At 45.0% G+C, this 26,037-nt stretch overlaps 1 protein-coding gene across 15 annotated transcripts in view; it reads left to right on the top strand.

Annotated features, from left to right (window-relative positions):
- The window catches only part of PTPRF (protein tyrosine phosphatase receptor type F), a 1,130,165-nt gene that overhangs the window by 1,018,604 nt on the left and 85,524 nt on the right, over window positions 1–26,037 (top strand). The gene's annotated exons all lie outside the window — the stretch shown is intronic.

Raw genomic sequence — 26,037 nt, 5'->3', positions numbered from 1 at the left:
GAAAAAGCAGAGACTCCCAGGCTTCATCTCCCTCGTCCTCCTCAGGAGAAGAGGACTCGGGGCGATTTTGTCTGCCTCTTGACCGGGTAGACAAGCTGGTCAAAGCAGTTAGAGGGACAATGGAGGTAGAGGAGCCTAAGCCCCAATTGTCCATGCAGGATGTCATGTTCTGTGGGCTGGAACAGAGGAAGCGGAGAGTCTTCCCGTTAAATCAAAAGATCCAGGATCTGATCCACAGAGAGTGGAAAAAAACGGATAAAAGAGGGTCGCTACCACCAGCCCTCAAACGCAGATACCCCTTCGACGATCCGGCAGTGAATACTTGGGACAAAGCCCCCAAATTAGACGCAGCCATTGCAAAGGCATCGAAAAGATCCTCGCTGCCCTTTGAGGACATGGGATCCCTTAAAGATCCCCTAGACAGGAAGGCAGATACTTTCCTTAAAAACACCTGGGAAATTGCGGCCGGGTCCTTAAGACCAGCAGTGGCATCAACGTGCACGGCCAGGTCCATGATGGTCTGGTTGGACCAGTTGGAGTCACAACTAAAACAGGGTACATCAAGACAGACAATTCTTGGGGCCCTACCGACCATCCAAGAGGGAGCAGCCTTCCTAGCAGATGCCTCAGCGGATGCAGTGAGAATGGCCGCCAGAGCAGCAGGTCTCTCTAATGCAGCTCGTAGAGCCCTGTGGCTAAAGTGCTGGCAGGCAGACATTCAGTCCAGGGCAAAGCTCTGTGCGATTCCATGTGAGGGCGAATATTTGTTCGGCGCTGTCCTAGACGAGCTGCTTGAGAAGGCGGGGGACAACAAGAAAAAATTCCCAAACCTTTCGTCTGCGTCCTACCGTCGTCCATTCGGTAGAAGAAGATTCGGCCAGGGGAGAAGGTGTAACTCTTCGCCTATTAGAGATCGGCCCAGATGGGAAGACAGGAGAAGAGGTACGGGCTATATGTTCACACGCTCGTCGAGAGATCAAAAGAGACCAAATCAATGACTAGCAATTCCCGTGGGGGGTAGACTGTCATCCTTCTTCCCGGCATGGTCACAGATTACAAATAGTGACTGGGTGCGCAAGGTAATATCCACCGGGCTTAGATTGGAGTTTACCCAGATCCCGCGGGATACCTTTAAACTAACCCCTTTAAGATCTTCTCATCTCGAACAAGCGGCTTTAGAAGCGGAAGTCTTGAGCCTATGCCAGAAAAATGTCCTGGTAGAGGTTCCAGAAGCTGAAAGAGGAAGAGGGTTCTACTCTCCCCTGTTTCTAATCCAGAAACCTGATAAGACATTCAGAACGATTATAAACCTTCGTTTCCTTAACGAGTTTTTGATTAATCGTACATTTAAGATGGAGTCCATTAATACAACAATAAAAATATTGTTTAAAGGTTGTTTTATGGCAGTCATAGATTTGAAAGATGCGTACTATCATGTACCTATCCATACAGACTTCCAGCAGTTCCTGAGGGTGGCGGTTTCAGTAGGTGGCACAGTGCGTCATTATCAGTATAGAGCCCTTCCCTTTGGCCTCTCAGCAGCACCCAGGGTATTTACAAACATAGTGGCCGAAGTTATGGCTCATTTACGGGAGGTTGACGTCTTAATCATTCCATATTTAGATGATTTCTTGATTGTGGGAAAATCAGTGGGTCATTGTAGATCCCAGATAGAAAAAGCTAAATCCAGATTAGAAAACCTCGGATGGATTTTAAACTACGAGAAATCCCGACTCCAGCCCGTAAAAATACAAAAGTTTCTAGGTTTATTACTAAATTCAGAGACTCAGCAGTGCCTGCTGCCACTAGATAAATTGCAAAAGATACAGGAGCAGGTTCTTCGGGCAATTGATAATCCATCTATGACCCTCAGACAGGCCATGTCCCTGTTAGGCTCTCTAACTTCATGCATCCCAGCAGTCAGGTGGGCACAATTCCATACCAGAGCCCTTCAAAACGACGTCTTGGTTAATAGCAGGGCCCTGGAAGGCTCCTTACAAGGTCGAATGTTGCTAAGCCCCTCAGCTGTTACATCACTGAGATGGTGGCTCGATAGCGAGAACCTAGCATCAGGGGTGCCCTGGATAACACAGATAACCCGTATTATAACCACAGACGCAAGTTCCTTCGGTTGGGGAGCCCATATGGGGGACATAGTGTTACAGGGACATTGGGATTCTGATTCTGAAATCTCATCCAACCAGAGAGAGCTATTGGCGATAGAACGGGCAGTCAAGAAACTCATTATGTACCTACAGGGCCATCACGTGAGGATACACTCGGACAACCAGGTAGCGGTAGCATATGTCAACCACCAAGGTGGAACCCGCTCCAGCGCTCTGATGCAGATAACAGAACGGCTCCTCCAGATAGCAGAGAGAAATTTTCTATCTTTAACCGCGCTCCACATCAGCGGAAAGGACAACGTAAGAGCAGACTTTCTAAGCCGCAAGGCTCTAAGACAAGGAGAATGGGCTTTGAACAAAGATATTTACCACCAGATTGTCCGCAGATGGGGTCAGCCAGAGGTAGACCTCTTTGCCACCAGAGAAAACAGAAAAGAAAAATCGTTCTGCTCTCTGAACCCCAGGGAAAATCCCCTGGCCGTGGATGCCCTCCTGATAAGATGGGACTTTTCTCTGGCATACGCCTTCCCGCCATTGAATCTTCTTACTCTGGTAGTCAGGAAGATCAGAGAGGATCGGGCAAAAGTCATACTAATTGCCCCCTTTTGGCCCAGGAGGACCTGGTTCGCATGGTTGAGGACCATGTCGGTATGCGATCCCTGGGTACTGCCGAACCTTCCGGATCTCCTCTACCAGGGGCCAGTCAGCCACCCACAAGTAGCGGGACTTCATTTGACGGCGTGGTGTTTGAAAGGTCACTATTAAAGGATAGAGGGTTCTCCAAGAACTTAATTGACACCCTCCTAAAGAGCAGAAAATTAACTACCACTAATATCTATGCTAGGACCTGGAAACGCTTCCTGTCCACCTTTCACTTTGACGTCAGAGACGGAATTCCCACGAAACATATTCTGGAATTCCTCCAGAAAGGTTTCGAATTGGGTCTCTCCACAAGTACGTTAAAAGTACAAGTTTCAGCCTTGGGGGCCCTGTTTGCAGGTGATATTGCAAAAAATTATTGGGTAGCAAGGTTCATCAGAGCAGCGGCCAGATCGAGACCTATACACAAAGACAGATGTGTGCCATGGGACTTAAACTTAGTCCTTACAGCCATGACGGAAAGTCCGTTTGAACCTTTAGATTCTGCCTCACTAAAGGTTATATCTCTTAAGACAGCATTTCTGGTAGCGATAACATCCGCACGTAGGGTGAGCGACATACAGGCACTTTCCAGATTGCCCCCTTACACAGAGTTCTTGCAAGATAGAGTAATCCTAAGGCCAGATCCAGCAAACCTTCCCAAGGTAGCAACACAATTCCACAGGACACAGGAGATAGTTCTGCCTTCCTTCCTCCCTAATCCAACCAACCCTAAAGAGCAAAAACTTCAGGCATTAGATATTAGGAGATGCTTACTTACATATTTAGCAGCCACGGATCCTTGGAAGAAGGAGAATGCATTATTCCTATCCTTCCAAGGTCCCAGGAAAGGATACAGAGTATCAAAACGCACGTTAGCAAGGTGGATTAGGGAGGCTATCTCTCTTGCCTACACAGCAGGTGGCGGCCCAGCTCCGCAGAATCTGAGGGCGCATTCCACTCGGGCCATGGCATCATCCTGGGCAGAAAGATCTGGAGTATCAATTGATCAAATATGTAAGGCGGCCACCTGGTCATCTCCTTCCACCTTTTTTAACCACTATAGGTTAGACATGGGTGCCTCCTCAGACCTCACCTTCGGGCTAAGGGTGCTGCAGGCCGTAGTCCCTCCCTAAGTTAGTTTACATCTCTGTAATTCTCTCGTGGTGCTGTCATGGGAGTCCGAATAAAGTATTAAGTTACGTACGGGTAACGGTATTTTTCGGAAGCCCATGACAGCACCCTTAGTTCCCTCCCTTGTTCACATATAGGGGTGCACTCCTGTAGAAGATTATTCATAAAGTCACCTTATGTGGGAGATGGTGTAAAATAATTCTGGTAAATAGGGTAGATAGGTTGTATATATTATATGTTGTGTACTAACCATGGTAGCCTCTCAAGCTCTGTAATCCAACTGATGCGTGGGAGAGGTGCCGCCCTTTTGTATCTGTAGGTTTCCTGTTCCTATAGGGCGGATCCCCTCTCTCATGGTGCTGTCATGGGCTTCCGAAAAATACCGTTACCGGTACGTAACTTAATACTTTTGCACTTAAATTATGAAATTTATGGCTGCTCTCGGCCCTTGCCATTCCTTGCAAAGCTCCACAAACTTTACAAAAAGTTGGCAGAGCTGGTCGAAACTGGCATAAAAACGCTAGAACTCCGTAGATTTTGCAATATTTCACACAGTTTTAAGCCCTAATTCTGGCAAAAATGTTTTACAAATTGCGGCCTTGTTGGCCCTTTGGGACATTTCTCCATTACTCACCATTTGGCTTCCTACTAGTGTGCTCGAACGTGCTGGGATAAGGTGTTATCTGAGCATGCTGGTGTGCTAACAGAGTGTGTTGTGGCGTGTTCGAATATGATTGAGTCTGACGACTGCATGTCTCGCAGCTGTTCGAAAGTTGCAACACATGCATGGATTGCTGGTTTGTTAGGCAATTCCTGAATGCGTTGCAGCTGTCGAACAGCCGTAAGACATGCATCCGCTGGGACTTGAACATGTTTTTCAAACATGCAGAAGACACTCGGTTAGCACACTGGCATGCTTTGATAAGGCCTTATCCAAGCACGGTCGCTCATCACTACTTCCTACGCTAAGGCCGGGGTCAGACTTGTGAGAGTCTCGGACGAGTCTCGCACATCAATACCCGGCACTGCGGAGCGTGCGGCTGCATGTATTTCTATGTAGCCGCACATTCCACTCCCGAGTGCCGAAAGCAGTGCCGGGTATTGACGCGTGAGACTTGTCAGAGTTTCTCGCAAGTCTGAACCCCGGCCTTAGGAATTTAATTCTCAAGAACGCCAGTCTTTGCTTTGAAAGTCACTAAACAAGTCTTGTTCGCTGGACAGACAGGCACAGGGTGAAGTAAGGTGACAGGCTTGCTGCCATACCTTTCCTGGCATGGAGGTGGCCGGGGCGTGCCACGTGTGATGAACCCGGTATGCAAACAAAGCCTCGATTATGCAACTTTACTTGTGTCTTGTGTTAAAGACCTTGGCTCTGCTTCAGGGGAATCTGCTTGTTTATATTCTTGATTAAAATGGCAGACGCTTTCGTGTTTTCCCTTTGAGGACACAGAACAGAAGAGGAAGCGCGTCTTCATTCTTTCAGATCGAGCCTTCAAAAAGTGTGAACAGAAAGCTTACGTGCTTCTGTAAGGGGATTTGTTGCATGTATTCGCTGTCTGTATGGCATATGGAGCTTGTGGCAAATGCGGTAACTTGTGAGGAGTTTTTAATATCTTTCAGCTTTGTGTGAAAACATTTCTCACCCTTTTATGTTGCAGAAATAAAAAAACACTAACTCAGCCCAGTGAGGAGGAAAACGTTCGAATGATTCATAGTGACAAACTGGAACCATTGACTGAAGGCAGAGTGAGAAATGTCTTCTTGGGGTCTATTCACATGAGACAGAAAATCCTGTATTGCAGAACCAAAAGAGATAATATTTTTCCATTGCATGCTATATTCTTGAATAAGACCGGATGCACATGCATGCCTTAGGATGGGTTTAGACCAGTGTATTTAACACTTTATACTGCTCTCTTGGACCAGTGCTACTCCTGAGATGTCAGTATTGTGTCCCCCAATGGTCATGCAAGCGCCGCAGCCAATCAGCAGCCACGTATTGTCTGCAATCTTTACTTTTCTGTTAGAACAGATTTCCACTGCACTACTGAAAGGAGCTGCTGTTTGGCTGCAGCGGTCAAATGACCATTGAGGGAAACAACGCTGACATCTTGTTGTCTCTGATATTGGGGGTAAGAATAAAGGGCCCATTTCATTAAGACGGGCCTTTTTCACACTGGTCTTAAAAAGTAGATAAGCTGAAGTCAGATGCCTCTTCATGAATCGGGTGCGCTGGACGAGTGGCTTGTACCTCCCTGTGTGCCTCGTCATATATCCTACCCAGTCCCTGCTTTAGGCCGGGGTCAGACTTGCGAGAAACTCGGACGAGTCTCACACGTCAGTACCTGGCACTCGGATCGGAGCGTTCAGCTGCATAGAAATACATGCAGCTGAGCGCTCCGATCCGAGTGCCGGCGGCAGTGCCGGGTATTGACGTGTGAGACTCGTCCGAGTTTCTCGCAAGTCTGACCCCGGCCTTAGTAAGATTTGTGGTATAGTGAAGGCCGCCACTTATCATGAATTTGAAGATTGGTTGTCACCACGCCCACTTCCCGCCCAAGCTCCACTCACTATCAGAGCTGGGCGAAAATGGTATGAAAACGACAGTCGCGTAATTTTGGCACGGCCTCATGTTACGCCCAAAATTACGCGACTTTTCACAGCTTTTTACTGTAAAAGCTTTGATGAATCGGGCCAAGTGTTTTTGTTTTGATGTGCAGTGAAGCTGTTAAAAAGGGATTATACAGTAGTGGACAGCCCGTTAAAAACAAACAAAAAAAAATGCCGCACTCTTCTCTTATACACAAGAACAATGCATGAAATGGCAGGAAGGTCCTGCACCCGTCTACAACGCAGATGGATTTATGGAGCATAAGATGCAGAAAAGACTGGCATAATGATTTTAGCGGTTGTCTGATCCCAGCCATATAGCTCTGCAGGCACCTATAGCCATGCATAGAGCCTTACTGCATCTCCACAAATGCTTCACTGGATTCCTTGTAAACGTAGACCTAAAATAGTTGACCATAAGAAAGAGCTATTGCCCCCTTAGTAGCGTTGCTGGAGTGGAGATTACCTCCATACAGAACCCGACAGCGCACTATATGGCGGTCGTCTGATGCCACCCAGCTCTGCCATGTGTATGAGGACGTATACAAAGTGTTTGACAGGCAGCATTCAATCCAAGATACTATCAGTCATTCTTTAAGCCATATGTCAGTGTTTACATGCTTCATGCAAAAATAAACCCGTTCATTCACATCTACTGACCTCTCCAGTTTATGAATGAGTTAACGCTGTGGCAGGGGGCTCCGAGCTCAGGGACCTTATGCAGTTTTTGGCATGGATGTGCTTCCTAATGGTGGACAGCCCTGGCAGATGATAGCTGGCTGGGGGCCTGGTGTCTGCTGGACCCCGTAGCATGTGAAGCTGCCAGTGCTGTAGACCACAGCTGTGTGCTACGTTGTGCCAGCCCCATACCGTGCCGGATACAAAATAGAAGCATATTTTCACCTAAAATCACCAGTAACTACAGAGTAACCATTCTGTCACTATTCTATTCAGATGTTTTCTGTTTAATAGAGAAGCTTGAAAATCTGGATGCCATCACAGCCCTGACTTCCCAATTTTTCCTGAATCGTATCTGCACAGGTGGTGGAGGAGGTTGATAGGGCAGATTTACCATTCAGGACAATCCCGGTGGAGTTTATGGAGATCACAGTGATTGTCAGCAAGTTTTCCCAAAGGCAGATAGAAAAGAGAAAAGGTGGATGGAAGTTTTGGAAGCCTGTAACATAAGAGGTTAAGCTAAATGAAAAAGGAAAAATAAACTTTCAACTTGCATAATTGAACAGCGCGTCATTCCGTGGCCATGCGGTGAGTGACAGGGGGTCCTCCAATTTGCTCTAGTAGTCGCAGGGAGCGTGTGACCTGCCTAATCCTCTGCTGCAGCCAGAATTAACTTGTTTCCTGTTGTTATCGGGTTGTCAGATGTGGATAAGTTGTTTGTCCTCAGTGTGTTGTCACAATGCTTTCTTCCGCTGGAGATAATGCGCCTTTTCTAAACAGAAACCCAACTTGTGCATCTCGGAGAGAACATAAGCCCCAGGCATTATTGCAGCAAAATTCAATCTTTTTTTTTCTCTGCTTTTTTACTGTGTAGGAATGTAAATCTGTAAACCAGATTATAAAAGGAAAACCTTCGGTGCGATTCTCCTCCTGGAAAAATGGTTCCTTTAATGACTGAGGGTAATTTGTTGTATTCGCTTCGTAGATTTTGCAGTAGGATCCTTGTATTTTTGCATTGTAAATATGGGTGGCAAACCTTTAATTAAAGGAGTCTTTTCTGCATCAGCTGCAAAAGAGAAGGGGGCTGATTTAGCTATTGCTAGAAGTAGTAAGCCAGCCCCCTTCACACACTTATCCATTCATTCACATGATAATGCAGAAATGCTGTGCAGGGACCAGTGCAGGACAAGAAGGAAAACTTCTACTTACCTCCCTGACTGCCACAGCTTCTCTGTTCCCAGCAGTGGACACAGTGCTGCTGTGATGGAAGGAACGGTGCCAATCCAGGTGGGTAAGTATGGGGCTTGTATTCAAATTTTATGTTGCACCACTGACGCCAGTATTAATATGGACAGGAGCATTGTCATGGACGGAAACTCCTAGCACTGATTGGAGGATTCTGGCTTCAGTTTTTACACTCTTCAGATTTTGACTCTTGTCTTTTGGGCTGCCGACCATGTCTGAGGTCCTGGTGATTCCTACCAGAAGCGCTGTATTCTTATTAATCGCAATGTGTGATGTGAAATGAAAAGAGAAAAGTGTTTTTCTTTTTTATTTATTGGATGGAGTGCATCGGTTCTGGCCGGACTGTCACTAGATGTCTCTGTCTGATTAGAAGCATCACTGTGACATGAGTGGTAATCACTGCAGGCACGCTGCTGGCACGCCACCCTCTCCTCTCTCCGGTAGACTAATCAGGCTTGTTTTCAGAGACCAGTGGAAGACTTGGACACAGGGAGACTTGTCCCCTGGGACTATCCTTCAAGTCCTTTCTGGCCCAGATCTCTGGATCGATCGTTAAGATGCATGGACACGTTCGCCCTAAATACATTGGGGTAGCGGTTCCTTCTCTGCATCTGACAGCGATACTCACCTACTCGCTTTAATCGAATTGTTCCATACTAAAACAGTTATTGGAGCAGAGCCTATTGGAATAGGTCCAGAGCCGTCCATCCCTCCCCACCGCTCCCGCTGTTGACAATGGCATTGTATGGCTCTAGATTTATGGCTCCAGTTTGATTTACAGAGATTATTCTGTTTGCCTTCTGTTTTCGGTAACAACTGGCAGCGTCTGATGTAATGGAGGCCGTTGATATTGACGTTGGACATCGACATTCATTCAGGAAACCGATTTATGAGGGAACTAGAATCAAGTGGTTTACAGACGGCATTGCTTCTGGGACATAAATAAGTGTGTCCCCTTGATGCAGAGCCGCAGGTCTACATGTAGCACTTTACCAGATATGTCTGCCATGGAAAGAACTAAAAGAGCAGACGATTGCAAATACGGGAAAAGCTGCAAGAGCCAAGCACGATCTGTCCGGTACAAGGAGTTCGACCTTTGATGAAAATGCTCTAATACATATAAAAATATCAAAAACCATTTACAAAACCAACCAAAATGGAAATGCATTTTAAAACATTGGTTATCTAATGAGCCGGATTTCCCAGTATGCCCCGCTGTATAAAATGCATCATGGCTTCTGGTAGAGTCATCCTCTTACCTTTTGCTTGCTCTGTGTGAGATCTGGCACCACGCGTTGCTCTGTGTACATCATTAGGGCTCTATTTATTTGAATAAATAATGAAGTGTTTGGCTCTGAGTTTATAATTGTGCTGGCACAGCAGCCCGTGTCTGCCGTCTAATTAATGCGGGTGACTGTGCCTTTGTAGTCAGTCCTGTCAGCTGCCATCTCCCATTGCACACCATCCTCACTGTCAGGTGTTGTGTACTTACTGAAAAAAAAAAAATATATATATATATATATATATATATATATATATATATATATATATATATATTCCATCAAAAAAGAAAGCAGCACACCATGTTCGTTTTCAATAAAGTGCTTTTTTAATAGCCCATATGGCTATGTGCCCATGCAGCAATGTTTCGTTTCAATGGGTGTGAACCTTTTTCAAGGCTCACACCCATTGAACCGAAACGTTGCTGCATGGACACATAGCCATATGGGCTATTAAAAAAGCACTTTATTGAAAACGAACATGGTGTGCTGCTTTCTTTTTTGATGGACTGTATGGAGGTTTGGTATGTACCTGGAGGGCCTGCACCCGAATCCGTTTTCCATTTTGTGCGGTTTTTCAATTTTTTTCTCTCTCTGTATGTATATATACACTCACTGGCCACTTTATTAGGTACACCATGCTAGTAACGGGTTGGACCCCCTTTTGCCTTCAGAACTGCCTCAATTCTTCGTGGCAGAGATTCAACAAGGTGCTGGAAGCATTCCTCAGAGATTTTGGACCATATTGACATGATGGCATCACACAGTTGGCGCAGATTTGTCGGCTGCACATCCCTGATGCGAATCTCCCGTTCCACCACATCCCAAAGATGCTCTATTGGATTGAGATCTGGTGACTGAGGAGGCCATTTGAGTACAGTAAACTCATTGTCATGGTCAAGAAAACCAATCTGAGATGATTCGAGCTTTATGACATGGCGCATTATCCTGCTGAAAGTAGCCATCAGATGTTGGGTACATTGTGGTCATAAAGGGATGGACATGGTCAGCAACAATACTCAGGTAGGCTGTGGCGTTGCAACGATGCTCAATTGGTACCAAGGGGCCCAAAGAGTGCCAAGAAAAAATTCCCCACACCATGACACCACCACCACCAGCCTGAACCGTTGATACAAGGCTGGATGGATCCATGCTTTCATGTTGTTTACGCCAAATTCTGACCCTACCATCCGAATGTCGCAGCAGAAATCGAGACTCATCAGACCAGGCAACGTTTTTCCAATCTTCTACTGTCCAATTTCGATGAGCTTGTGCAAATTGTAGCCTCAGTTTCCTGTTCTTAGCTGAGAGGAGTGGTACCCAGTGTGGTCTTCTGCTGCTGTAGCCCATCTGCCTCAAAGTTCGACGCACTGTGCGTTCAGAGATGCTCTTCTGCCTACCTTGGTTGTAACGGGTGGCAATTTGAGTCACTGTTGCCTTTCTATCAGCTCGAACCAGTATGCCCATTCTCCTCTGGCATCAACAAGGCATTTCCGCCCACAGAACTGCCGCTCACTGGATTTTTTTTCTTTTTCGGACCATTCTCTGTAAACCCTAGAGATGGTTGTGCGTGAAAATCCCAGTAGATCAGCAGTTTCTGAAATACTCAGACCAGCCCTTCTGGCACCAACAATCATGCCACGTTCAAAGGCACTCAAATCACCTTTCTTCCCCATACTGATGCTCGGTTTGAACTGCAGGAGATTGTCTTGACCATGTCTACATGCCTAAATGCACTGAGTTGCCGCCATGTGATTGGCTGATTAGAAATTAAGTCTAAACACACAGTTGGACAGGTGTACCTAATAAAGTGGCCAGTGAGTGTATATATGTATATATACTGTGTGTGTGTGGGTGTATATATGTGTGTGTATATATGTGTGTATGTATATGTATATATATATATATATATATATATATATATATATATATATATATATATATATATTCCGTCCCACCCTCCAATACAGGAGGTGCAGCTAGTTTAAGGGAATGTTCCCACGGTCAGTAAAATCTGTGGGTCAAGAAATCCCATGCCCACTATGCGTGCACGGACGCCTCCGGCTTACCCACACGGACATGCGACGCGTCTTTCCAGACCGCAGCATGTCTATTTATGTAGCGTTCCCGCGCTTAATACGCATGTGATTAGGAAGATAATGTGGTTTTACCGCATCTAATGAAAGTCTATGGGTAATTTACGCAGCGGAGACTGAGCGTATCCGCTACATAAATTGACATGCCGTGGTCTGTAAAGACGTGCCGCATGTCAGTCTCTGCGGGTGAGCCGCGAGCATCAGTGCACGCATAGTGCGCATGGGATTTCTTGAAATCCCATCCATTATGCTGTAAATTCTGGCCACTGCGCAAGTACGCAGAGTCCAACCCGCAGCATTTACTGACCATGTATACATACCCCAATATATCTGCAAACAGGAAATCACTTTTTTTTTCCTTCCTAGAAGCCAACTTTCAACTCGTTTTATTTAGAGTGACAAAAAAAAACGCATGCGGAAAAAACGCATGAAAAACGAAGGTGACCTGCCAGTGACCTCAGATGCAGGTTTGGTGCAGATTTCACCTGTGTCAAATCCTGAACCAACACTGAGCCATTCCTGATCGTGTGCACATACCCTAAAAGGGCAGCTGAGCTGTTCATTCCTTGTCTGGGAGTAGAGGTGCAAACCTCTCTGGTGAGTTTTGGACTTTGAATATTGAGCGGCTGAACCACTCTTCTTCTGCTGTATGGACTCTGTTTTATTACTTTATGCTGAAAGTTTATGGAGTTAATAAACCTTCCTTTTTGGATAACATAGTTGGTAGATAGTTGCCCGTAGCAAGGGGTAACAGTGAATTGCTAGGGAAAGGTGGTACAGGGAGAAGTAAATATTCCGCTTCTGCTATAACCTACAGTTTTTACTAGTATACACTATCGGGTGATTTTAAAGGAACAGTAAAAAAAGTCCAGCTTCTATTTATGTACTATGTTGTTGAAAGGAGTTTATTGCTCTCTGTTATCAGCCATTTGGGGCTCAGAGGAGCCTGAGTGTAGGCCTCATTCAAATGTCTCCCCCCCCCCCCCCCCATGTAAATGAAAACTATGGAATTAGTCAGTGTTAGGGCAGGTTTTATCAGTGATTTTTCTTCTGTATTTTATGTAAAAAAAATAAAATAAATTTCAAAATTCCTAAAGATGAGCATAACACATAGACTTGAATAGGTGATTTTGGTCTGTGACTTGGATCAGATATGGACATGTTTGCGTGATTTTTTTCTCAGACACACAGTCCACAAAGAAAAAACACCCCCATGTGACCAGCCCAATAAACTGTGATGGGTAACTATAATGGGTACGTGTTCTATCCATGAAAACACGGGTTGAACACGTACATGAAAAACTCACCTCTGAGTGAGGCCTTCCATGTGGTTTTAGAATTTAAGAACAAATAACTGACAAAACTGACAATAAAGTACAAACTTGATGCAGATGTTACTTTGCTGGGATTAGAGCTCAAGATCCCAAAAGTTGAAGCAGCAGAGCTGACCCCTAAGCCAACTCTGAAAGGTAAGTATGCAAGGTTGCTGAGGCACGAAGCACAGGATACCTCCGTGGCAGCCAATATCTTATGCTCAGGCTTTGAATGTGGCTCTCTGTGATTCTGCATTACCCTCTTCTGCTGTAATGTGTTCTGTCCGTCATCATGGAGGATCTATACAGCCATCTCATGCATTCTTTGCCAGTCCCAGCTTGTTTTATTGTGTTTATTTCCCATTGTTATTGATGTATGAGGTTTCCCGGCCATTGTCTGCACTAATTTAATCACTAATCCAAACTATTACCCACCCCAAAGTCTGTTCTGCAAGTTTCCTCGGACGCGTTCAGTAAATTAACGTCTACGATTCGTGTCTTCATGCATCAAAAACAACAATAAGGCTGGAAACACAAGTGCAGTTTTCTGAGCCAAAGCTGGAAGTATATTCAGCTGGATGAGATCTGTGTGCCGTCCATGATTTTCATGGACCCATAGATTTGTATGGGACATTTTGATCTGTCTCGGATCAAATAACTGATTTTTTTTTTTTTTTTTTTTTTTTGCTGCCACAAAAATGCAAAAAAAATGAACATGTGATCAGCCCCATAGGCATCATAGAAAAACACAGAACATGTACGTGCAAAACAGTTGTCTGAATTAGGCCTAAAAAATCATTTAAGTGACTTCTCTCAGGAGCAAATGTAACAGAAGGAGGCTTGTGGTCAGGAGCACATACTTCACACAGGTGTATTGCAGACAAATTACAAGTGATTTTTATTCCACACGTTTTATTTGCAAATATGGATTTAAAAGATGGGTTTCCAACAAAAGCCATGTATCATCTATCCAGAGGAAAGCTGATAAATATTTAATAGCTGCGGCCCTCACTGCTGGGATCTCCATCAATCAGTAGAACTGGGGTCCTGACCCTTGTTCTTCCTCAGTGCTTCCAGAATTAAACGGAGCTGCATTGTCACACGCACATGTGCACTGCCACTTCATTCGTTACCTATGTGACTGACGAAGATGGTCTAGTGATCCATTAAATTCCAGAAGCAGTGAGGGATAACGGAGGATTGGGGTCCTCTGTTCTACTGATTGATGTGGGTCCCACTAGCAATGGGACATTTATCACATAGCTTATGATAAATGTCTTGTGTAGACAAACCCCTTTAAGTGTGCGTGCACCTGACATGATGACAGGCGGATAACTATTGTTTTGTGACTCATGAAATGAAGGAAAAACACACAAGCAGCGAATGTACACTGCCTGATACTGTGATTAAATTACAGCCTCGTTACAGCTTCTCCGAGAGAACAAGACCGAAACGGTTTCCAGAAAATGCAGCGTTCATTGCTCGAATATGTGTCAGTCACTTCAGCGATGGGCAGTCATGTGCTGGATCATTCCTGGTTGTTGCACAATTAAATAAAGCAAGGTAATTATTCACAATCCTACGGTCCGAGGAGGCGCAGAAGTGTGAAAATCAATGGATGGAAGAACATGTCTAACATAACGAATGCATATAAGTCGTCAACCTCAACCAATAATAGAGCCAAGGAAGGTCTCACTGAAGCATAAGGTGGGCAGCTGAGGATACACATCAGTCATTATGCTTAAAAGTTTTCTTTAAATCATGAGGTCACCAACAAATATAAATGCTTAAGAATGTCGAAATTACTATTCATCCATTCCTTAGTTTTATCGCATGGGGCATACACAAAGGTAGATGTGCTCCAGCGACCATAGAGGATGCATTCAAGTCTCTATGCCCTGGAAAGGGTGTTTAGGTACAGAACTGAAGCTCAATCTATATTTCTTCCCCCGGAAAAAGAACAATAGACTAGCAATGAAAGGTGACCAATCCGGCTGCCAATAGAGCTTCCATAAGAGTTGGCGCCCAACTTTTCTAGGGACTATATATGGACATAGTCACTATACCAGGGTATTATAAGTTAGTGGTCCTCTGATGATGCTTACATTACAAGTTGCTACTGAAAAGGATAAACCTCTGACAGATACGGATGGGCCTATTATGACTTTTAAAGGGGTTTGCTGGACCCTTCACCACAGATGAGTTTACGGCCCCGTGGGCAGCGCGTCCTTCTGGTTGCAAATTCCTTGTCCGATGAAGGTCCATGTTCTTGGACTGAAAGATTACTGTACATATTTCACCTCTGGGATTGAGATTTTCTGAATCATTCATTATTACTGTAGGTGTGCCTTAATACATGGATATCACAACAGTAAAACGTCTCGAGCACTCACTCACCTTAAGGAATGTCTTTACTCTCCAACATATCCATTGGCGAAACTCAAAACCCTCCTTTTGTCGTCATTGGTTATAGTTTACTCCTTGCGGGGCTAAAAATTATTTTTAGCCCTGTGAAATAAATTTTCCATGTACCCACCATGCTCTATGCCCCCTGAGGGGTAACCTTCCTTTTCTGCTTGGTAGTGAACCTGTTGGATTTGCATTGTGTGTGTTTTAGGCCTCTTTCACACATCAGGTTTTCGCCGTCAGGCGCGATCCGGCGCTTTTGACAGAAACCGGATCCGGCGAAATGCAATGCCGGATCCGGTTTCCCCCCCATTGACTTGCATTTGCGCCGGATCGTGCCGGATGGCCATGCGTTTCATCCGGTTTTCGCCGGATCCGGCAATGTGTCACGATCCGGCATCTGGAAAAAACGGCTACTGTAACGTTTTTTGTCTCCGGCGAAAAAGCCGGACACGCCGGATCCGGCGCGTCCGGCTTTTTCACACAATGAAAGCCTATGAGCGCCGCAATGCGCCTGATCCGGCGAAAGCCGGATCCGGTTTTTTGGTCTGAGCATGCTCAGTAGCTCTGCCCACAAGACATATATAAAAGCAAGACAGTGGGACCCTCAGCCACACCCAACATGCCACCCAAGAAAGTAACCAAGCGCAGCAGGAGAAGGCAGGAGACCACTGCAGCACCATCAGCACCACCACCACCCCAAATGGAGCAGCAAATGGAACATGCTGAGGAGGGGAGGCCAGCAGCAGATGAGAGACGGTAATTATCAAATCCCCCATTCCTCCAAACTAGGGCTATTGAATATCAAGATATTCATTGGCCCTTTGTTTCTCTTTATTCAACAGCCGCCCAATAGATGCAGCAGCAGCAGCAATGGCAGCAGGTGGAACACCACCCACAGGCATGGAGTGTGGCCACCAGGAAGACAGCACATCATCTTCTGGGAGCCCTCCCTCGCATCGTCAGCTTTTGACGGTAAGTTTTTAATTCCAAAATCCATCATCTCTGTAATATATGTCTATTCATTGCCTTTTATTTCAAAACAGGAATCACAAGATGAAGAGGAGCTCCCAGAAGAAGAAGGAAGGGGTGGACAGACACTTGGAGTGGGCTCACAATTGGTAAGTTTTTTGCATCAAACACAACATCACACTACACACAACACATAGAAAACAATGTTCTGCAGACCACACACAGCAAACAAATGCCTACATCCAAAGACATAACATTTTTTGTTTTATTCTCTAGTCTTCCCAATCTGGTGCTCGGCCAAGAGGTCCTCGCAGTGCCTCCCAGGGTCGTCGGCGACAGCAACGCGGCGGTCACCAGCGTGTAAGTATAAATATTTTTGCTTTGTTTTTTTGCACTTTTTATTTCATTTCTTTTGTGGAGGCTAATTATGTTATTTTTGTCTTTTTCTTTAACAGCCTTCACAGCGTGCTCCCGACTCTGACGGTGAGGATGGAGGACTCGATGTGGACCACCTCATCGATCTCGTCAGAGAAAGGGAGCCGCTCTGGAATATGGCTGACCGCCGCCACGCTGACCTTATCGTTACCCGACGACTCTGGGAGGAAATCTGTTCGCTCCTTGTGGGCCGCTGGGAGGACCTCGATGTTCGGGCCCAGATTAAAGAGCGTAAGTATATACAGTACCGGTTGCTTGATGTAAACCAGTGTTTCCCGAACTCCAGTCCTCGTGGTCCCCACGGATCATGTGTTCAGGATTTCTATTTACTATGGAAATCCTGAAAACATGACCCCTGGGGACCATGAGGACTGGAGTTTGTGAAACACTGATGTTGTATACTAACCACTCCTTTCTCGTTTCAGGGAACAGAATTGTGAATCGGTGGCGGTCTGTGAGGGATCGTTTCAAGAAGGAGTTCAATAAAGAGATGCGGGCCCCGAGTGGATCTGGAGGACGCAGGAGCAAGTACAAGTACGCACAAGCCCTGTCGTTCCTCCGGGAAACAATGGTCACTAGAAGGTAAATATTACACACCACATGTGAAAAAAAATGTTAGATGTAACTTTTTTTTTTCAGCCAGGGCCATACCATGTCAGTATTTTAATTGTTTTTTTTTCTCTTTATTCCACAGCACGGTGAGTAGCACTCGGGAGCCTGCACGATTGGGCCCTTCTGAGGCGATCCCTGAGGAGACCGGCACCGAGGGACACTTCGACCGCCCCGGTACATCTGCACCTTCCCAGCCTTCCCACACATTCGACCCATCTGTCCCATCCACCAGCACAGGAGCATCGTGGCCGCCTACATTACATGAAGCTGCTGGTGAGGAGATCGCTTTCCCTTTACCCCACCCTTCTGCCCCTGCCACCTCTAGTACACCTGCGGGTACTGGGCGGCAGCGGCAGAGGGGTCAGGAAAAGAGTTATGCGCCAGAGTTCTTGCATCTGAATGCATCTTTCCAGAACTGTCTAAAAGTCTTGTCAGAGCAAATCTCTGCAGGCTTTCAGCAGATCAACTCCAGCATTCTGGAGGTGAAGACACTTCTGCAAACCATGCATTCAGAAGCAAGATCTTCGCCAAACCACACCTTTTTCCGGTCTGTTGTGGAGCTCATGGCAACACTATCTCCTACCCAGCAGATGCATGTAATGCATTCGTGCCACGGTGCTCTACAGCAGGTTACCTCCCAACCTCCACCTCCCACCACTGTAGTTCCTCCACCTGCACCCCCTCCAGCCACTTTCCATCCTCCCCCTCCTATTACATCTGCACCCCCTCCAGCCACTTTCCATCCTCCCCCTCCTATTACATCTGCACCCCCTCCAGCCACTTTCCATCCTCCCCCTCCTATTACATACCAGCAACCTCACCAGTACCAGCAACCTTCCCAGTACCAGCAACCTCCCCAGTACCAGACATCTCCCCACTTCCAGCAACCTGCCCCGTACCAAACTCCTTCCCCGTACCAAACTTCTTCCCCATACAACTTTCCATCAACATCATCTGCTCCTACAGTCCCTGCCCAACCCTCCACTCCACCGCCCACCACCTCTTCTGCCTCCCACATGTCCACCCATTCTGTAGCTTTTTCCACACCATCACCTCTAACTGTACCTTCCCCACCACGATCCCAGTCCTCTCTCCACACTCCCATTGTCGAAGTGTCCCGCAGCCCCTCCAGCAGTATTTCCACCCCACACTACACCGAGTTATAATGTTTTTTTTGTAATAAAAATGCCCATTTGGTTGGTTTCAAACCTTTATTAAAAAAGTTTTTTTAACTTTAAAAACAGTTTACACAAAAAACAATATTTTAAATAAAAGTTAAATTATTGTTTACACTGGTTGTCTGTCATTTCTTTCTGCGGCGAAATATGTTTAAAAAAAAGGTTAAATACAGGGTATTTAAAAGGTAAAAAGGTATTCAAAACCAGGTATATAACTGTGGGTAAATTTTAGCTTTTTGCCACAGTTGTGTTCCTGGTTGTGTTTGAAGCAAAGTATTTCACCTGAAAAGTTGTGTTTATTGTTGGTGATTTCCTAACAATGAACACAACTTTTGTTAAAAGGTGAAATACTTTGCATAAAACACAACCAAGGAACACACCTGTGGCCTAAAGCTAAAAATAGTAAGACCATGACAAGATAGCCAACTTTGGTTGGCAAAGGTATATACTGTTGGTCCAGAAGGTACACAAGTTTGGTTAGGGCACAAATCTTTCACACTCTGTCATCCTGCCAGTGTACTCTGCCTTGAGGTGACATAAAGTATAGTGCAAAATTGTCCCTCATTACTGAAACCGTCACAGAACTTCTAGTGGTAATATTTCCAATGACAACATCCATCTTCGCCAGTAACTTGCTCTTCTCTCCAACCTGCACTTTCTCCTCTACAACCTGTCAAAGAAGGGCTGTAGGAATATGCTATATATAGTTTTCCAGTAGCCAATCCCGTTCGGAAGGCCACAAGGGTCAATTTTAAAAACCAGATCCGGCGTAATCCGTCAAAAAACGGATAGAAAAACGGATGAACCGGATGAGACGGATCCGGTTTTGTCTGTCAAGAACAAGACGGATCCGGCAGAAAACCGGATCCGGCACATCAGGTTTTACAAAACATTTGCCGGATCCGGCATTCCGGCACGACGCCGGATCGCGCCTGACGCCGAAAACCTGATGTGTGAAAGTAGCCTTAGCCTCTTGTTCTGGGATCAGCGACGTCACTGGAAATCCTTATGGTGTTTGCACTAATTAGTTTATTTTCCATAGATTTAACAGGCAAGTGACTGTCTGGATATTGCTGACCTTCCCCCTCATTCATTGTCATCTTCTCCTGGCTCTGGATACTTTCCCTTTTTAGAAATGTTAAAGAATCAATTTCTTTAAAATGTCAGCGCTGACGTGTCTTCGGCTAATTTACTCTGAGAAATATCTGAAAGATAGGAAGGTTCAATATCTTCAGATATGACTTTCAGCACCGGATGACACTAATAACTGGAAAGAGGGAGGTGGGGGGTACAGCTTCATTCTCCTGTGTCATAGCGGACTGGGATGGTCAGAGCTAGAAAGTGAACGTTGTCCTCCCAGAAATAACTAGATTGTATGGGCAGTATACTCCATTCACATCTAAAGCTGCATTCAGGATTTAACCCTCTGCTTTGAATCGATTAGATGTAGACTCAGCCCGAATACCTTACCTAAAGTCACATAATATTCTTGCAGGAGACGTGTGCATGCAGAAGAAAGCAAGGAGCGTCCCACAATACACGGTGCACTGTCCTGATACTGAACCAGCAAGAGAAATCCAATAAAATACTGTATAATACTACAAAATATTACTATATAATACACACCTGGAGTATGTCATAAACGGGCTCTGCGCCTACATGGGGATGTCAGATTCTGTAGCCTGAGGGCTAATAGACAGTCAGCAGAATTATGGATACAGCTCTGGATGCATCATAGAATTACTACAAGATTAGTAAACCAAAGTGAAAAGCTTAACATGGAAAATCGCAGCATTGCAGTTCTACACACTGCAGGGTCATAAATCTCATTAATTACTGGTAATTTCTGATCTACGTCAAATCTCAAACAATGGTAGCAGAGACGCAGCCGAGGCCTCATATCCTGCGTCCGCTGATACAGGAATCTCCAGCTTCAGGGAATGTTATTTATTGTGCTGATTAATCAATAATAATTTGTCCCTGAATACAAAAATGTCATTTCCGAATAATAGAGGGAAGAAAAGTGATAGTCAGAATAATAATGAAATCATTCACCAGTGTGTTCTTCATTTCCCCACACAAGATGCTGTTAACGACTCAAAATACCAATTAGTGGGAGACTGGCGCAAGATTATGTCACAGCTCTCTGAACAAAATCCGGGCTGCTCACGGTGGGCATGGAGATCACATATGTTCTATTCATAGGGCCAATCTCATCTATATTTTTTTTTTATTACTGTGCAACTGAATTCAATCTATCATTACTTGTTGTCAGCAACTGAGAAGAGACTGACTGTAGGACAAGTAATAAATAATAATAATACATTTTATTTCTATAGCGCCGACATATTCCGCAGCACTTTACATTTCAGAGGGGACTTGTACAGACAATAGACATTACAGCATAACAATAATCACATAGATTATAACAAATACCAAGAGGAATGAGGGCCCTGCTCGCAAGCTTAGTCTATGAGGAAAAAAGGGAGACACGAAAGGTGGGTGGTAACAGTTGCCCTGATTGTATGGACCAGCCATAATGTTAAGTGTGTATCAGTACAGACACAGAGGGCTATTGGATGCATAAAGCATGTGGGAACATGATGCTGGGAACCTGGTTATGGTAAAACTTTTGGCTGTGCCACACAGGGATAGATTAGGTTAATGTGTTGAGGCGATAGGCCAGTCTGAATAAATGCGTTTTCATGGCACGCTTAAAATTGTGGGGATTGGGGACTAATCGTATTGACCTGGGAAGTGCATTCCAAAGAATTGGCGCAGCACGTGTAAAGTCTTGGAGACAGGAGTGGGAGGTTCTGATTATTGAGGATGCTAACCTCAGGTCATCAGCAGAACAGAGGGTGCGGGTAGTGTGGTATACTGAAACAAGGGAGGAGATGTAGGGTGGTGCTGAGCCATGGAGGGCTTTGTGGGTGAGGGTAATAAGTTTATACTGAATTCTGGAGTGGATGGGTAGCCAGTGTAATGACTGGCACAAGGTAGAGGCATCGGTGTAACGATTGGTGAGGAATATGATCCTGGCTGCAGCATTCAATACAGATTGGAGAGGGGAGAGTTTGGTAAGAGGAAGACCGATTAGAAGAGAGTTACAATAGTCGAGACGAGAATGAATAAGAGAAACAGTAAGAGTTTTTGCAGACTCAAAAGTAAGAAAAGGTCGAATTCTAGAAATGTTTTTGAGGTGCAGATGACAAGAGCGAGCCAGTGATCGAATGTGGGAGGCAAAGGAAAGCTCGGAATCAAGTATGACCCCCAAGACAGCGGGCATGTTGCTGGGGAGTAATAGTGGAGCCACACACAGAAATGGCAATGTCGGGTATAGGTACATTAGTAGAGGGAGGAAACACAAGGAGTTCAGTCTTTGATAGGTTCAGTTTCAGATATAGTGAGGACATGATGTTAGACACATCTTTTAGACAATCGCCGGCGTTTTCTAGAAAGGCTGGCGTGATGTCAGGAGAAGAAGCGTATAATTGGGTGTCATCAGCATAGAGATGGTACTGGAAACCAAATCTACTGTTTGTTTGACCAATAGGGGCAGTGTACAAGGAGAAGAGGAGGGGGCTGTTATGAGCTCATTTTCTGCTCCACCAGTTGAGAGTTCTCCTTCCGTTCTCCCTCTGGTGGTGACAGGAGGTAGTGAGGTTGGTTTAAGTGGTAGTGATCTGCCATCTGATGAGGAGGATAACGATTGGATCTCTGGAGTATCATACTGGATATAAGACAGCCGACGCCCTATCCTGGTGCTGGTGATTCAGTCTGCTTCTCAGGTCTTGGACTTCAGCTCTCTTTCAGTCTTCTCAAGTTAAGTTTGTTTTTTTGCTAATGTTCACACTTGCGCTTGTTGGTCAATTCAGTTTCTTGTGTGGTCAGCTTGCCCCTGCTGGGGCCATGCTGAACTTCCACTCCTATTTATCTGTATTTGCCTTTTTGTCCCGTATTAGATTGGCCTCTTTTTGCCCTGTTTCAGAATATTTCGGAGTGCTGATATAGTGGGAGAAGTCTAGTGACTTCAGGGTTAATTTTGCTCTCAGACGTGTTGGACATTATTTTGGTAGGGTTTTTTGGCAGATTACAGACAGTGGCTTTCCTTTCCTGTCCTTTCTAGTTAGTCGGGCCCCATCGTTTGCTCAGCCTATTTTCCTGCCTGTGTTTGTGTTTTCATCTTGCTTCACCGTCAATACTTGTGTGGGGGCTGTCTATTCCTTTGGGGTCTGCTCTGGGGCAGTTAGTTTTCCCTTTTCTTGCTTTGTTTATGTAGTCCTCCGGCGGTGATGAGGCGTCTAAGAACATCGTAGGAACACTCCACTGCTACTGTTAGTTGTGTGGTTAAGATCAGGGATCTGCAATCTGCATAGTTACCAACCTCTCTGGTTTTCTGGGACTTAGCTTTTTGTTGTTCTTCCTCAGTGACCCATTCATAACAGGGGGCCTAGGACTGATTCTTGAGGAACCCCAACAGTAAGGGGAAGGTGAGAGGAGGAGGAACCGGCAAAAGATACAGTAAAGGAGCGGTCAGAGAGATAGGAGGATAACCAGGAGAGAACGGTATCCTTGAGGCCAATGGAACGGAGCATAGTGAGGAGGAGCTGATGATCCACAGTGTCGATTGCTGCATAGAGATCCAAGAGAATTAGCATGGAGTAATGACCATTAGATTTAGCTGTTAGTAGATCATTAGAGACTTTAGTGAGGGCAGTTTCAGTAGAGTGTAAGGAGCGGAAGCCGGATTGGAGAGGGTCGAGAAGAGAGTAATCAGAGAGATAGCGGATAAGACGGGAGTGGACCAGGCGTTCCAGGAGTTTAGAGATGAAGGGAAGATTAGAGACAGGTCTATAGTTAGCGGCACAGTTTTGGTCGAGGGATGGTTTTTTAAGTAGTGGATGTATGATGGCATGCTTAAATGAGGAGGGATAGATACCAGAAGAGAGAGAAAGGTTAACTCCAAAGACATACTGATAGGGAATTTAGATTGTGAGCCCCATCGGGGACAGTGATGAAAATGTGTGCAAACTGTAAAGCGCTGCGGAATATGTTAGCGCTATATAAAAATAAAGATTATTATTATTATTATTAAATATTTTAGTTAGGTGAGTGGTGACAGCAGGGGAAAGGGACTGGAGGAGATGTGACGGAAATGGGTCACTGATGCAAGTGGTTGGGCGAGAAGATGCAAGGAGCCTGCTTACCTCTTCTTCTGTGACTGGTTCAAAATCAGAGAGTGAGCTAGATGCAGTGGGGGAGGGAGGACAGTGCATGGTATGAAGTGATTGGGAGATAATTTCCTGTCGGATCTGGTCAATTTTTTCTTTGAAGTAATTGGCCAGATCATTAGCTTGGAGCTCCGTGGTTGGGACTGTACTCTTGGGTTGAGTAGAGAATGAAAAGTGTCAAAGAGACGTTTCGGGTTATTGGACAGTGAGGTGATGAGGGTGTTTGAAATAGGTTTGTTTGGAGAGGTGAAGGGCAGTGTTGTATGTGCAAAGCATAAACTTATAATGGATGACTTATAATGGATGACAGGTGACTAAAATCTGTTCCTTGCTGTTATCATTTATTGTAGGCTTGGTACACACTGTATTAACTTGCCCCACAGATAGTCTCTCCCTAACTTGACATGGTTGTTGACAGAGAGCAATAGATCAGTGTGACTAATGATACATTTTCTTGTTTCACAAAAAGCTTGCAATTTAAACAGGCTGCCAAACACCCCTTTAACGAGCAAAACACACGTTCGTTGGGTGAAATAATCTTTTGGTTTTCACTAAAGATCATCGCTCTTAGCAGGTTTCGCTCTGCAGAGAATAATGGCAGCCCACGATCACTGAACATTCTAATTTAGGTCATTAATTGCTGTCTGACTGTGTAAACAGGCTGTTAAACCACCTCCAATCGGTAAATATTATGTGGTCGTATAATGCTGCAAAACCAGACAATGTAAACCCACCTTTAGTGTATCCTCCTCTCTGTGCTGTGAACTGATTGCAAGCTATTGTCCCCTGCTATCCGACTCTTGGCTTTACGTTCATTGTCCCTTTAAAAAGGCATACAGGTTTAATTTCAGCAAATTGTACGTCAAACAATTCGATCTGTCCTAGAGTTCAGCTGTACATCCTGCGTATGGAGGAGATAAAGGACCACAGGGATATTACACATTAAACACCTCTCTGCCTCCTTCGGAAATGAGAATCACATTTGGCAATTTGTGGCCTTCCTACAAAGCGCTTTATCATCCGCGGATGCTCCCTCCATTTTCTTATCTCACAGACACGCGCACGTACGATGATATGTTTTCCCCTTTTTCAAAGATTCGCTGTGCATCTGAACTTCACATGGAGAGTGAAATCAATAATTTGTATCATGACAGTGAAAGGAAGCCGCTACTAAAATATCAATTCTGTTCACAACAGAGGACTAAACGGTTGCCTGTAAGGAGGTGGCGTTGGCGTCTGACACGGTGGATTCTGCTGGTGAGAGCGGTGCATCTTATTAGGAGGAAATTGAGAGATAATACCAGGAGCCCCTATAGATCACAAGAACAACATCATTAACGATGATCAGCAAAGGTTTCGATTCCTAACGTGGATTCATTTCCCATATCTGCCTTCTTCCAAACGTAGTACAATTTTTTCATTCTGCTATACAGTATCTAACTCTGTTTAGCCGCTGCTGCCTTGTTCATGAATGAAATGCAAAAGCTATGAAAAGGAGCAATGAGAGAAATGAAGTAGTGGCTGAATATAGCCATAGTGATTTATACGGCATTCAGTGTCCATGGAAAGCAGGATGACAACTCTGTGGGCACAGCAGTATGATGTGCAGAGGTAGCAGTCTAGCCAGGACAATTTCCACACAAGTACAGACCCCTTTTACAAATGACACATGAAAAGGGGGACCTTTTCTGTTACAGATTCTGCATGAAGACCCATTGTCAAGTTGGGTATCACAATGGCTAATGTTACCATACCCCTGGTGATAAGCGGCCATTCTTTGCTGTGTAGAAGCTTCCAAAAACCCATAGATATGCATTGACAGCATTTATACAGGAAAATATATTTAGGGCTTGTTCATAAAGTTTTTGATGTTTTTCCTTGTGTTTGTGCAAAAAATGCAGCATTTTACAGTAACAACAAATTGAATAACATTTTAAAAATCTTATTCACACAGTGCTTTTTTGTCCTATGGTGCCCTTTTCGAAAAACATGTCAATTCTGTCAGCGTTTTTACTGCAGTTTGGCTTTGACTTAGCACAAAAAATGCTATTTCCACTGGGGTTTTCGGGCCTTAGTTTG

The sequence above is a fragment of the Dendrobates tinctorius genome, unplaced genomic scaffold (assembly GCF_039654945.1).
Source record: "Dendrobates tinctorius isolate UK_male_01 unplaced genomic scaffold, ASM3965494v1 ptg000138l, whole genome shotgun sequence".
Lineage (NCBI taxonomy): Eukaryota > Metazoa > Chordata > Amphibia > Anura > Dendrobatidae > Dendrobates > Dendrobates tinctorius.
The sequence above is the reverse complement of the archived record's forward strand: the minus strand, read 5'-3'. Positions and strand labels throughout refer to the sequence as shown.